Source organism: Procambarus clarkii, chromosome 22 (genome assembly GCF_040958095.1).
Source record: "Procambarus clarkii isolate CNS0578487 chromosome 22, FALCON_Pclarkii_2.0, whole genome shotgun sequence".
Classification (NCBI taxonomy): domain Eukaryota; kingdom Metazoa; phylum Arthropoda; class Malacostraca; order Decapoda; family Cambaridae; genus Procambarus; species Procambarus clarkii.
This window is the reverse complement of record NC_091171.1, coordinates 47,900,473-47,913,951: the sequence shown is the minus strand read 5'-3', so window position 1 is coordinate 47,913,951 and position 13,479 is coordinate 47,900,473. Positions and strand designations below refer to the sequence as shown.

The 13,479-nt window shown below is 38.9% G+C and overlaps 1 protein-coding gene across 3 annotated transcripts in view; it reads right to left on the bottom strand.

Moving 5' to 3' along the window:
• The window catches only part of Tfb1 (transcription factor B1), a 35,528-nt gene extending 32,554 nt beyond the window's left edge, over positions 1-2,974 (bottom strand). For 2 of the 3 annotated variants that reach the window (XM_069328994.1, XM_045744236.2), the window contains exon 1: positions 2,839-2,974. The gene's annotated coding sequence lies outside the window, so the exon portion shown is untranslated. Of the gene's footprint in view, positions 1-2,615; positions 2,741-2,838 lie in introns of those variants that run through there. The other variant, XM_045744245.2, reaches the window with a different exon arrangement.
• Between the last annotated feature and the right edge of the window lie 10,505 nt (positions 2,975-13,479).

Genomic DNA, 13,479 nt, shown 5'->3' with positions numbered 1-13,479 from the left:
AACAATTGATCAAGATAAAATATTTATTAGCTACTACTTGTGAGCCTACAGGTAAAAATTACCATAAATTAAGCTAACCTAATCTATACCCTCCAATGCGGTCTCTTTTTGCTCTGTTAGCCGAGGCCTTGATACCGTGCCCACACTCATGGCCTAAACCTGAATCAATATTTGTCTATCTCCCACTTACCAAAACTTAGTGGTCTGTGCTTAGGGAATATATTGTACAGTAATTCTTATATGTTGTATCAGACTAAATCATATCTTGTGCAAAACTCACATGTTTAAACTATCACAGCAAAGACAGAAGAAAGTGCAAGACAGTAAGTTACATGGTGAGTCACTCCACGTTAAAGTTCCTCCTAACCTAACAGACCAGGCCAGTCCAGCCTTAGCCTTAAATACAATAGAGTAATTTTGTCCAAGATTTGGTGGCAGGATAGAAGGACCAAATTGAAAGTGGGGCAACTAGTCATATCTTGCACATATCTTGCACATATCTTGCACACTAGTCATATCTTGCACATGCACATTCACACATCTACAAAAAAAAAAGTTTTTTGGGGGGTTTTAGCCAAATTAAAAATGCTATTTTTTTTTTCCTAAAATACTGTAATATTTGTACTGTTAACAAATATCAATTAAAGATTAGATAATAAAAAAATTGGAATGCAATATGTTAAATAATAATATTTATTTACAAGAACGTACAATGGATATGTGAGATTAGGAAAGATTGGTATTTTTACATTCTTGCAAAGCCACTAACCCGAATAGCGGTTCGAGCAGAAATGCCATGTATTTCTGCCCGAAATATTAAGGCTATATATTAAAGGCTTGTTACATTACAGGATTGAAACATTTATTCACTGATGTGCAGGAACCCAATATTATCTAATAGAAAATATAACTAACTGACTTAAATTAAACTTAACTTAAATTAACTTAACTGACTTAATTAACTTAAATTAACTTAACTAATTAAATTAACTGACTTAAATTAAATTAACTGACATTGCTAGCAGAGGGTTTAAGGTGAGGTTGGCTCAAAGTATGCATAGAGCAGCTGTGACATGAGTCCATCACATATTATATTGCAGTACTGAATCCATCTGTCATGGCCGACATAATTTTCATTACAACATTCACTAAGGCAATACAAAATACTGAATAAATGAGAGATTTAGAGGTCTTCAAAAAACATAAAACCCAAAATTCTCCCCACAAGCTACACTCCAATATTTAAGCTACAAAACAACATAAGACTTGGTTCTTCTTACACAAGACACCTCTTCCAGTTTAAAGACTAACATATCAATGAAGAATAAAGCAAAATCCCACATCTTTAAGAACGAATCAATTCACATTTCTCCTTGATGTACCACGTTCCTTCAACCATTGTTTAAGCTCATTATTTATCAATGTTACCAAAAACTATTCCATGCCCGTAAATCTCTCTAACATTTCCTTTGTAGTGCTGTTTTTACCTCAATTTATTTAATTTATTTATTTATTTACAAGAAGGTACATTGGGTTTGTGAGAGTATAAAACAATGGTGTGTTTTTACATTTTTGGGAAAAATATCCAATGTTTTTTACTAAGCCATTAACACATGTAGCATTTCAGGCAGGTCCTTAATCGAACAGATAAGGTAAGCTGAAAAAGTACATTGTTGCAAAATTTGATTTCAACATATAACTACAATATAAATTGATGGAGGTGATTACATTGGTGAAGATATATGTCTTAAGTTTATATTGGGGAAGAGGGTAGTACAAGATACAGTGAGAGTTTAAAGCACTAGGTAGGAAACTATGAGGATGAAATTAGTTACTTTTTGGGTTTACTTTTGAATAAGGCATAGGTTGGACAGCTTTTCTATTCACTAGTAAGTGAGTTCCATAGACTGGGTCCTTTTATTTACAATGAGTGTTTGCGCAGATTTAGTCTGACTCTTGGGGATATCTAGGAGATATTTATTTCTGGTGTGGTGCTCATGGGGTCTTTTACATCTATCAAGGATGAGTTTCAGGTCAAGATTAGCATTTACGAACAAGGTTTTGTACATGTAGATAGCACATGAGAATATGTGGAGTGTATGTTTAGCATATTTAGGGACTAAAACAGAGAGTTGTGCATTGCCTGAAGACAGAATTTGTTATAGTTCTGACAGAAGATTTTTGCTGGGTGATGATGGGCTTGAGGTAATTTGCAGTGGATGAACCCCATGCACAGATACCGTATGAAAGACAGGGATAGATTAGTGTGTAGTATAATGAGAGGAGAGCAGACTGGGGAACATAATATGATTTTAGAGAGTATACCATGAATAACAATGACAATAATCATTAATACATTTGTCCATCTATCTACTCCCAGCAAACTCATCTCCCCAAGCTGAGAGATGACCAGAACAGCACACGAGGGAGAACTGTGGCTGCTGGAGCTCTACTGTGTCCCTCAAGGCTCCCCTGAGCGTGTACCTGGCTCTGACAACTGGTATAAGTTTCCTCACTAGAACTGATATTTTCGTGACTCCTGGAGTGCCTGGCACCCTGACCCTCTCACCCTGGAGGGCACCCTAGACCCCGCAGCAGGCGGTAATTCCTCTCACCTGACGGGGAACACCCATTGTCGCAAGCAACTGAATGCTTCATCACAGTGACAGGCCACACAAAAAAAACACGACACAAACAAGGGGTCTCCAAGCACTGCACCTCGCAGTGATTTGAGGATTTCCAGCCAATTTAAGCTGGCGGTGGTGTCCCGCAGGCGTCCACGGACCGCCGGCGGGGCACCCGCTGGTACTTGGAGGGCCCCTGGAGGGCCAGGTTTACCTGTGTGGTAGTTATGAGTGAGCGGGTCGAGGTATCCTTGACCTGCCGCAGCTAAACCAAAACATGTGTGAGGCGCCGGAGCCACCTGGCGGCCGCTCCCGCAACCTCCCGTCACCATGGCAACCCACCACGCCGGAGCCTCCTACACCACATGATATATAACATACAATATTACAGCATTGTATCTATAGTTTCCTTCTGAAGATGTATTATTAAAATACGAAAGTACTTAAGGAAATTCCTGTTTCAATTCTTCCTCCGTGGTCTGACGCTGTCACATTTTTCATCACGTGTTAATTTTCGTGATTTACACACACAATATTACATTATATATATACTGTATATCTCTCTCAGTTTACTTGAGAGCCACTAACACTAGTGGCCACGACCAGGACAGGAAGCCGGTGGCTTGTCGAAGGTCCCCCCACACCCATTTGCCTTGCCGTATATTATGGACCAGTGTGCGCTATAAAACCTGGTGCGCTATAAAACCTGACCTATATAACAGATACCATGCACCACAGACTAATACTGCATTATACAACACCCTATATAGTTATAATATTATTATTATTAACATCTTTATTGACAAAATTAATTACAATTTTGCCTAATCTGAGGATTTTGATAGTCTTATTAAATTGAGGTTAATGCTAGTATTCACTGTCACGCAGGACAGAGGGTCATACATAAGACAATAGGTCTAAACTGTAGGCTGAAGCACATATATATCATGGTTACAATCAATGTTTTAATGTGTGGATATGTGAAAACAACTTTCTATTGTGCACTGCCACACAAGGGCAGGGATGGGTTCAAAAGTGATACAGCTTAGAATATAAATAAAAATTGTTCTTCATTCTTTAAAATGGACAAGCAAATTTTGGGTAAATTGTTAGGATGTCGTCCAGAACACCTGAGTCAATAAAATAGTTACACAGTTGGTGGTACAATAGGCCAGGAGGTCTAAAGTCCTTTACGGTTTCACATTCATCAATATAGTGTTCTAGTGAATGCATTAAAGGTTTATCACAGAGTTTACAATCTGAATATTCTGGTAGCGGCTCAGCCTCACTAACCTGCCAGATGTGTCTATAGCCAAGGCGAATTCGCGCAATTACTACATCACATTGCCTGGTCCGGTTACTGTGCTGACCATACAAATACCTATTATTACAGAACTTGTCATAACTTTTAATACTGTAGCTTTCAGGTCTCTGTGCATTTCTTAGTTCTTCTAAATCTGAATTAATTTCTTTAATTTGTATGTTTCTAATAACTGCATTAGATAGTCCAAAGTCATAATCAATGTTTTCTTTCCTGCAAGCCTCATTGGCCAATTGATCTACAAAGTCATGTTTTTCAACTCCAACATGGGATGGGATCCACACAAATTTTATACAAGAATTATTATCATTGGCAAAAATTACATTCCATTTAATATTACAAGCTACTTCCGACATACATTGTGATGGGTTATTTAAGGACTGCAGAGCACTTTTAGAGTCACAGAAAATAACTCCACCACCATTGAGCTTAAGGTATTCAGTGGCTAGATAAATACCCAATAGCTCGGTCTGTGTCGTGCTTGCCCAGTTGTTCAATCTCTGTGTACTAGTCATGATCATTTCATTCCCTTTATACACTGCACATGCACAACCTGTTCTATCAGTGCCTAACTGCACAGAGCCATCAGTAAAGGCATAGGATTCAGTCGGTTTGAGAATTTGAAGATGACTGTCAATAGCTTCTAATGTTATACATCTCAAAATGTCAGTGTTATACATTTGTTTTACACTGATGGGAGTATAATGCAGAGAGACCTCCACATCTTTCCAAGGGGGAATATAGTGAACAGTTTTATCAGGGTTAAGAGACACATTCAGTTTCTGAAGATTATAGGCACAACAACTGAGCCACACACTGTAGGGAGCTTTTTGCGGCGGATTGAGGGAACAGTCAGAATTGTTTAGAATGGATCTCAATTTAATTTGAATAGAGCTGGGAGACCATTATTTTTCAAAGTTTTGGCGCAAAACATAGTACTAAGTAGAACTATTCTTTCGTAAATGGAAGGTAAGTTTAGTTCCTTTCTCATGTTAACAATTCTGACAGTTCTAGGACAACCCAGGATGATGCGCATGGCATCATTCTGTACTACATCTAGGCCTTGTAATTGTTTAGGAGAAAAATTAAGAAGATGCAAGGCATAATAATCAACAACAGATCGTATAAAGGCAATATAAAAACTACGAGCATATTTTATGTTAATGCCAAATCCTTTGCCAACAAGAGTTCTGAGAGGTTTAAGACGCTCAACAAGTTTTTTACGCAGGTTGCTGATGAGATTTGTATCATTAACCTCGACTCCAAGATATTTATAAGACTCACAAGTCTCCACGGGCACTCCATTAATAGTATAGTTAGCATGAAGAGAATGGGGAATAAGAACCCTTGTTTTATCAACAGAGATTATGAGGCCACATTCTACTACTTTCTTGGAGAATGCATCAAGTAACATTTGTAGCCTTGGTTTACTGTGTGCCATAATACAAATATCAGCATAACATATAACTGTTTCCGTAGGTTGTACAGGTATGTCATGGATAAGTTTGTGCATAAGTATATTGAAGAGCATAGGGCTTAGGACACCACCTTGAGGTGTGCCTAGTTCGAATGCATCTGTTCTTGTACTTTTAACTCCTTTAAATAGGACACCAGCACGCCTGTTGGATAGGTAGCTCTTTATCCAACTCAGAAGATTACCTTTGATTCCAAATTCAGCAAGTTGCTCTAATATTATTTCGCCATTCGCTACATCGAAAGCTGACTTTAGGTCAATAAAGGCTGCCTGTGTCCCATCCTGGGAGTTTACAAAATATTCAGCAAAGCATGTTTGTGTGCTACACTTGGGCATGAACCCATATAGGTTTGGGGCCAGTTTTTCTTTGACCTGAAACATGACACGATTGAGAACAATTCTCTCCAAAACTTTACACATGCAAGATGTAAGGGAAATGGGTCTGAATTTTTGAGAGTTAGGTTTAGGAATTGGTATTATGAGACTTTGTGTTCATTTCTTTGGCAAGATACCTTGTGAGAGACTCATTTGATAGAGGTCAAGCAGAGGGTGGCTAGGGACATCATTCAGTAAGCTCAAGATGTTATAAGTTATACCATCCTCACCAGGGGCAGTTTGCTTAGGTTTTCCTAATGCTGATGTTAATTCAAAGGGGGTTATAGGAAACTGATCCGTTAAATCTGGTGAGGAGCGTGCTATTTCAATATTAAAGTTTCTGTTAATGTTGGTATGTCTTAAATGCTGCTGTATATCTGGGGGTAAGGAAGAAATTTGTGAGACACTAGACCATTGAGCTAGGAGCATGTCAGCATATTCTGCAGGAGTATGATGAAGCTGAACTGGGGCTGAAGGTTTGGTAATGTTTTTAATTTTGTTCCACATTTCTGATAATGTTGTAGTTCTATTGATACCTTGTAGGAATTGTTCCCAATATGTGTTCTTAACTTGACCCTTAAGCTCGCGAAAATCTCTGTTGGCATTAAGGAATGCAAGTAAATTGTCAGCTGTTTTGTCTCGTTTATAAGAGTCAGCAAGCTGAAGCACTTTAGCTCTGCAATAATAACAGGATCCTCTGTGCATGAGGAAGAACGAGTGTTCTTTTTTTTCCTTGATTTAACCCAGGTATCATAATAACTGGTAATGATACTGACAAGATCATTGTAAAAGTGGTCCACTGATACAGGTGTATACCCAGTGTACCACTTATGTACATAAGCCTTAAAGTGCTGTTTAAGATTGTCTGGAATGTTAATTTTAACTCTAGGATGAGGATTGGACCTAATATCCGCCACATTGTATTCACAATATATTGCAAAATGATCACTTACTAGTTCTGGGATGAGCTTAACGTTGACGTTGCTATCTATTAGGCTGTATCCAATCACATAATCCAGTCTACCCCCCAATAAATGGGTCTGTTTATCAGTATCATACACAGTAATATTATGATCATTAAGGTATTTCAAGAAGACCCTTCCATTATTGTTACACTGAACCTCACCAAGAGCAGTGTGACGAGCATTAAAGTCACCCATACATAACATAGCTGTGTTACCTGTAGGTTTCGGTAGCAGGTCTGCTTTAAGTACATTACATCGTCCATATATGTTATACAGTAGGAAATGGCTATTTGCAGTTTGCAATTTGAATTTTTGATAATGTATACTATCACTCCTATGATTTTTAATTAGTTTACAGATTAATCCACTCTTAATATACGTTAGTAAACCAGTTCCAATACTGTTGTTGTATGCTATATACCCAGGTATCCTGGGTGGGACCTTCTTGATAGTTGTGGTCGTATATGGTTCCTGTAAACAGATCACATCCACGTCTCTCATTTTAGCATACAAGATTACGTCATTTATCCGAAGATAAACACTTCGAATATTCCAAGAAAGAAACTTAATTGTTTTTGTTTGATGAGCCATGGTTAAGTGTCAATGGAATTAAGGTAACATTTAAGTTCGTAAAACACTTGGAGGACATAAGTAATTTTGTTCCGTGTGTCCTGAGTACTTTTGTTTAGGAGGCGTTTAACCTGAGTAGGAGTTGGTGTTCTCCTAAAGTCTTTATCTTTAAGCAAATCAAGGGTGTCTTGACGATCTAGTTGGGGTGCCAGTGAGGGATCAATGACTACTATAACACCATTCCCCACGGGGATTTGAATATCATGGACCAATGTTTACCTGAATTTACTCGAATTTACATAATGTAGTCGATACTGGTCCTTGACATATAGGCCTACTACATTAGTTTTAGTTTAGTTCATTTATTATCCACCCCATACCCATCTTGTGGGCGGTAGTGGAAAGGGTTACAGAGGCACATAATGGGCTCAGGGACTGAACCCCACAATTCATTTAGCTAAGCAAGTTACAATCTTGATGAACTAGTTACAAAATTCAATATAAGTCGTCTCTTGTAACGGATGTATACGACACGTGAGGGAACTGTGTATATGTGTGTAGCGAATATATTATGTACATAATATACTCGCTCCAAACTTTCATTAAGCTTTTGCGAATTCTCGTTAGCGTAATGAGATGAATTAGTTAAGTCTACTTAATCCACTAATGACAAAACTCATACCTATGTCTTGCCACTAGGCTCTCTACATATGTCAGTTGCTTAATTTAGAAACTGTACTTGTGGTACAGTTTGCAGAAATGCAGAAATGTTTGCAGAAATCCACCACTGCAGAAATTTTTTCTGCAGTGGTGGATCTCGAACCCATTGTTGATGTGACGACTTATACTGAATTTGTAACTAGCTCATCAAGATTGTAACTTGCTTAGCTAAATGAATTGTGGGGTTCAGTCCCTGAGCCCATTATGTGCCCCTGTAACTCTTTCCACTACCGCCCACAAGATGGGTATGGGGTGCATAATAAATGAACTAACCTAAACTATGTCTTACGATTTTCAAACAATATTGATTATTGACCAACTTATTTAACTACTGATATCTGCCGTGTATAAACTTAAAGAAAACTGTAATCTTCTGTTTATTTAGTTAAAATTCTTTCTGCTGTTCTGTTGTATTTTCTGCAGTTCCATCCATCATGTAGTTATTATCATTCTCTTGTTCTTGTTTTCCTTTTTTCAATTCAATTTATGCTTTTGATCTCAATTAGTGTTAAGTTTTAGTCACAATTTTTTTCCCCACAACTTGCCTGAAACGCAACTTTTCGAAAAAGCAACTTTCAGACCAAAAAAAAAGCACTAACGATGCTCTTCATACATGCAGCTCTTGATAAAAATGAGTTCCCTGTTGGGATATTTGTTGACCTACGTAAGGCTTTTGACACTGTCAACCACCAAAACCTTCTTAAATTACATCATTATGGAGTCAGAGGACACTCCCTCCAATACCTTAAGTCTTACCTTACTGACAGGCTCCAGTATGTTTCTGTGAATAATATAATTTCTCCCACCCTACCCATCAACATTGGTGTTCCTCAGGGCAGCATACTTGGCACTCTACTCTTTCTCATCTACATTAATGACCTTCCAAATGCCTTTCAACACCTCAAACCAATTCTATTTACTGACGACACAACCTTCATTTTCTCCAGTCCTGACCCTCTTGCTCTAAATGACACAGTGAATACTGAACTAAATAAAGTCCATCTTTGGCTAACTGCTACCAAACTCACCCTTAACATTGACAAAACTTTCTATATTTTGTAAGGCAATAAATCCTCAAATCAAATTAATCTAAGAATAAACACTATCCAAATTAGTAAGAAAGTAGATAGCAAATTCCTTGGTGTTCTCATCGGTAACAAGCTGAATTTCCAGGGACATATTCTAAATATATCAAAAAAAGTTTCTAAAACTGTTGGCATTCTTTCTAAGATTTCTTTCTATTATGTACCCCGCTATGCCTTGGTGACGCTCTATTACTCTCTCATCTATCCTTATCTCAACTATGGTATTTGTGCTTGGGGTTCTGCTACACAAAATCATTTACGTCCTCTAATTACTCAACACAAAGCTGCTATTAGGACAATATCCAACTCTGGCCCCAGACAGCACTCGGTACCCTTACTCAAATCTTTGAATATGTTAGATACTGCACATCACTGCAGATTAAAGCAGATTAAACTGCACATCCTCTCATGTATACTCTATATATTTAAAACTCTGAACTGCAATGTCAATCCTGATCTTAGAAACTTCATAGAAGGTTGTAACAGAACTCATGGTCATCACACCAGGAACAAATACTTATCTGATATTCCAAGAGTGCGACTTAACCAAACTAGAAATGCTCTACAAATCAAGGGACCCAGAATGTGGAATGACCTCCTAAATCATGTCAAAGGCTGTACCTCTCTCAACCAGTTTAATTTAAGAGTAAAACCAAGTATTACTTAATTAACTCTATGTAACCTGCCTTATCCCCTAAATGTCAACCCATGTCTTGTTTTTTTAACAATGCTGTTTGTTCTCCATCATCAATCATCTTGTACAATTGATGATTTCTGCCATGTTCCCCCACTTTTTTTATTATTCCTTTTTTTTCAACACAATTTATACCTAATCTCAATTACTATTAAGTTTTAGTCTAAGTGTCCCCCCCCCCCTCCCCCATACACACACACCTTGCCCGAAATGTTATGCGTACTAGTGGCTTTAGATATTGTATGTACTACCTCTTTTTATAAATCCAACTTTATGTTTGTAAATCAACTATGTGTGTAGTTTTCCTGAATAAAGAATTTGAATTTGAATTTGAATTTTTTGAGTATGTGTGTATGATTGCATTTTTTTAGCGTTTTGTGCAATCACATATGCGAATGCCTGTTGTATGGCAAACAACATTGCATTTGGCACAATCTACTAAAGATCTGTATGCAGGGTACATCATTTTGACAATTCTGACATTGGCACCATAGCCTGAGTGATAACCTGCAACAGCCTTGAGAGCTCGGAGCCTCTCTTTATACTGACGACAGAGTCTGAATACAACAGGACCATACAGTGGCACCTCAAGGCCAAGGTATTTGAATCTGTTAACATAGTGAAGCTGGGAGCCATCAGACAGTTGCATCTTGCGAACAGCTCCTCCCTGCCTGGGTGGGCGCCGATTTAGTATCTTTGTTTTCTCTGCTGAGATGACTAAACCTAGGTCCTGACATGAGTCTAATACAGAGTTAAGAGTGTTCTGCGTGTTAGCATACCCAGTGGTGTGTATCATTATATCATCAGCATAGCTAATAATGTGCACGTTGGGTTTGCTCGTTACAGAGTTTAACAGCGTATTTATTAAGATATTAAATAAGGTAGAACTGAAGACACCTCCCTGCGGGCTACCTAGTTCGAAGTCTCTTGTTACACTCCTATGCCCCTGGCTTGATACATTAATTGTAAGTGACTCTTTATCATCCTTAAATGCTCTCAACTCTTTAAGACATAACTGTAATATGCTCGTGTCCGAAGCTGGACACAAATGCAACCAAATTATTAAGGATGGTAACAGAGTCCATTTCATGTGGTCTCCATCTCATGTTGGCCTCCGAATGCATGATAGAGCTGATAAGTTAGCCAAAGAATCTGCCTTTACAGGAGACGTTGAGTGTAACCTTGGATTGTCAATGAGCAATCTGAGAGCAGCAGTACACCGAGAACTTCAACAAGATCTTGTAGATCTGAGGCAAAGTGAAATCGACACCAGTAATTCCATCTATCATCATACTATCATGCAAGAGGAGCCACACATCTATGGATCATACAATAAAATCAGCAGACTTCTAGATGTTACTACTGCTCGGCTTAGACTCGGTTACAAGTATCTCTGGGAATTCTCATTTTCTGCTGATGTAGACCTGACCAAATGTAAACTGTGTCAACAAAATTATTCGCACACCCTCCGTCACTATGTGATGGAGTGCGACAAGATACGTGAATTCAGAGACAATTCTATAATCAATGTTCTAGCAACGTGTAAATATTTCATTCAAAATGAACTGCTACCAGAAATTTTAGCCAATACTGAATTTTGTAACTAGCTCATCAAAATTGTAACTTGCTTAGCTAAATGAATTGTGGGGTTCAGTCCCTGAGCCCATTATGTGCCTCTGTAACCCTTTCCACTACCGCCCACAAGATGGGTATGGGGTGCATAATAAATGAACTAAACTAAAACTTTAAATTTATACATTGCAGATATCAGCAGTTAAACAAGTTGGTCAATAATCAATAATGTTTGAAAATAGCAAGACATAGGTTGACATTTAAGGGGTAAGGAAGGTTACATGCTGTTTATTAGGTAGTACTGTACTTAGTTTTTAAATTGTTTATATGAATTTTTTATAAAAAAGATTTGGCTATTGTTGTCCCCTAACTCCCCTTGCCACTTCGGGGGGGTATAGGGTGTTTATGTAGCTTCAGGGCACCAGTCCCCCCAGCCACAGGGCACCAATCCCCCCAGCCACAGGGCACCAATCCCCCCAGCCACAGGGCACCAATCCCCCCAGCCACAGGGCACCAGTCCCCCCAGCCACAGGGCATGGCGAGAAGGCACTCCTAAGCATACCTAATTCCCTATCAAACACAAACTAAAATACACATAAATGGCAGATCTCGTCACAACCCACAAGAGTTAGGATGATAATAATAATACACAATAATAACATGAAAATAACATACACAAAATGGAAAATTCATTTGTATTTTGTTTTTCTTATATGGGACACGTACACAAAGGGAGAGGTGCGCAGTATATCATTGAAAAAGAACTAAAGCTGAAGGCAAAAGAACAAGCTACCTAAGCGGCAGGATTGGTGACTTGACATCGCCATACATGGAAAAAATTATTCATAGTGGAAGCTCCTAACAAGGCCCCGGAGCGGGAGGGATATCATGTATGCGCATGGGGGTCCCTCCGGCCGCCGCCTTACCCACTCGTGGGCTCCGGCCAGGTCATCCACCCTCTTGTGAGACACCATTTGGAGAAGTAGTACTCCAGATGACGACTCTGCTTAGATAGTTGGCTAGCAGCTATCCTGGCTGCGGTTCACCTAAGCAAGACTATATTAAACTGGTTGAGAGAGGTACAGCCCTTGACTACATTACAGTTCAGAGTTTTATATATATAGACTTGAGAGAAAATTTTCAAACATGTGCATGACTTATCTAACATATTCAAAGATTTAAGAAGGGGGGGGGCCGAGTGCTGTCTGGGGCCAAAGTTCGTTATTGTTCTAATAGCAGATTTGTGTTGGGTAATTAGAGGACGTAGATGAATTTGGGTAGTAGAACCCCAAGCACAGATTCCATAATTGAGATAAGGATAGATGAGAGAGTAATAGAGCGTTACAAGAGCAGGGCGTTATTATTATTATTATTATTATTATTATTATTATTATTATTATTATTATTATTACTTAGGTAAGCTGGTTTGGGTGAGTTTAGGGTCATCTGGTCAGTGGTTCCGTTTTCTGTATCAGGCGGGATTGGGCTGGTTGGAGGTTTCTGGGGGAACTACAGTAGTCGTAGCACCTGAAGTCACGATATTTTGCGGAGTGTTGGTGAGAATGGAGCAGAGCGCAAGAGATGAGGAGGAGGGACAGAGATACTAGGGAGACCATTGTGAGTGAAAAATGAGAAGATACTCAGCAAAGTCACGCCTATCATTCTTAGCCTTCAGGCATGTAGCCTCTACACAGGCGGTGACTCGTTCATATGAGGGGTTCTGAAGAGGAGAATAAGATGTAGGTGGTGGGTGTGAGAAGAGAGGTGGAGCGGGGATAATTTTGATGGGCTGTGGTGAGGTGGTGAGAGGAGGCATGCAGGGCAATGGCATGCCTCGTTACACTAGGCATGCGTTACAACAATAATACTGTGACAACGAAGTTTAGGTGTTATAAGCTTACCATATAGACGGTGGAAATCGATTTATTAAAGAGGGATGTCGCGTGTTGAAATTTATATTTTATTGATATAGGGTATATTGTTCCAAAGACTTTAGAGCAGGTAAGCAGGGAATGGAAGAACGGGGCGAGGATGCAGAAATGTTGGGCGAGGAATAGGTGAAGAGAGAAGATAAAAATC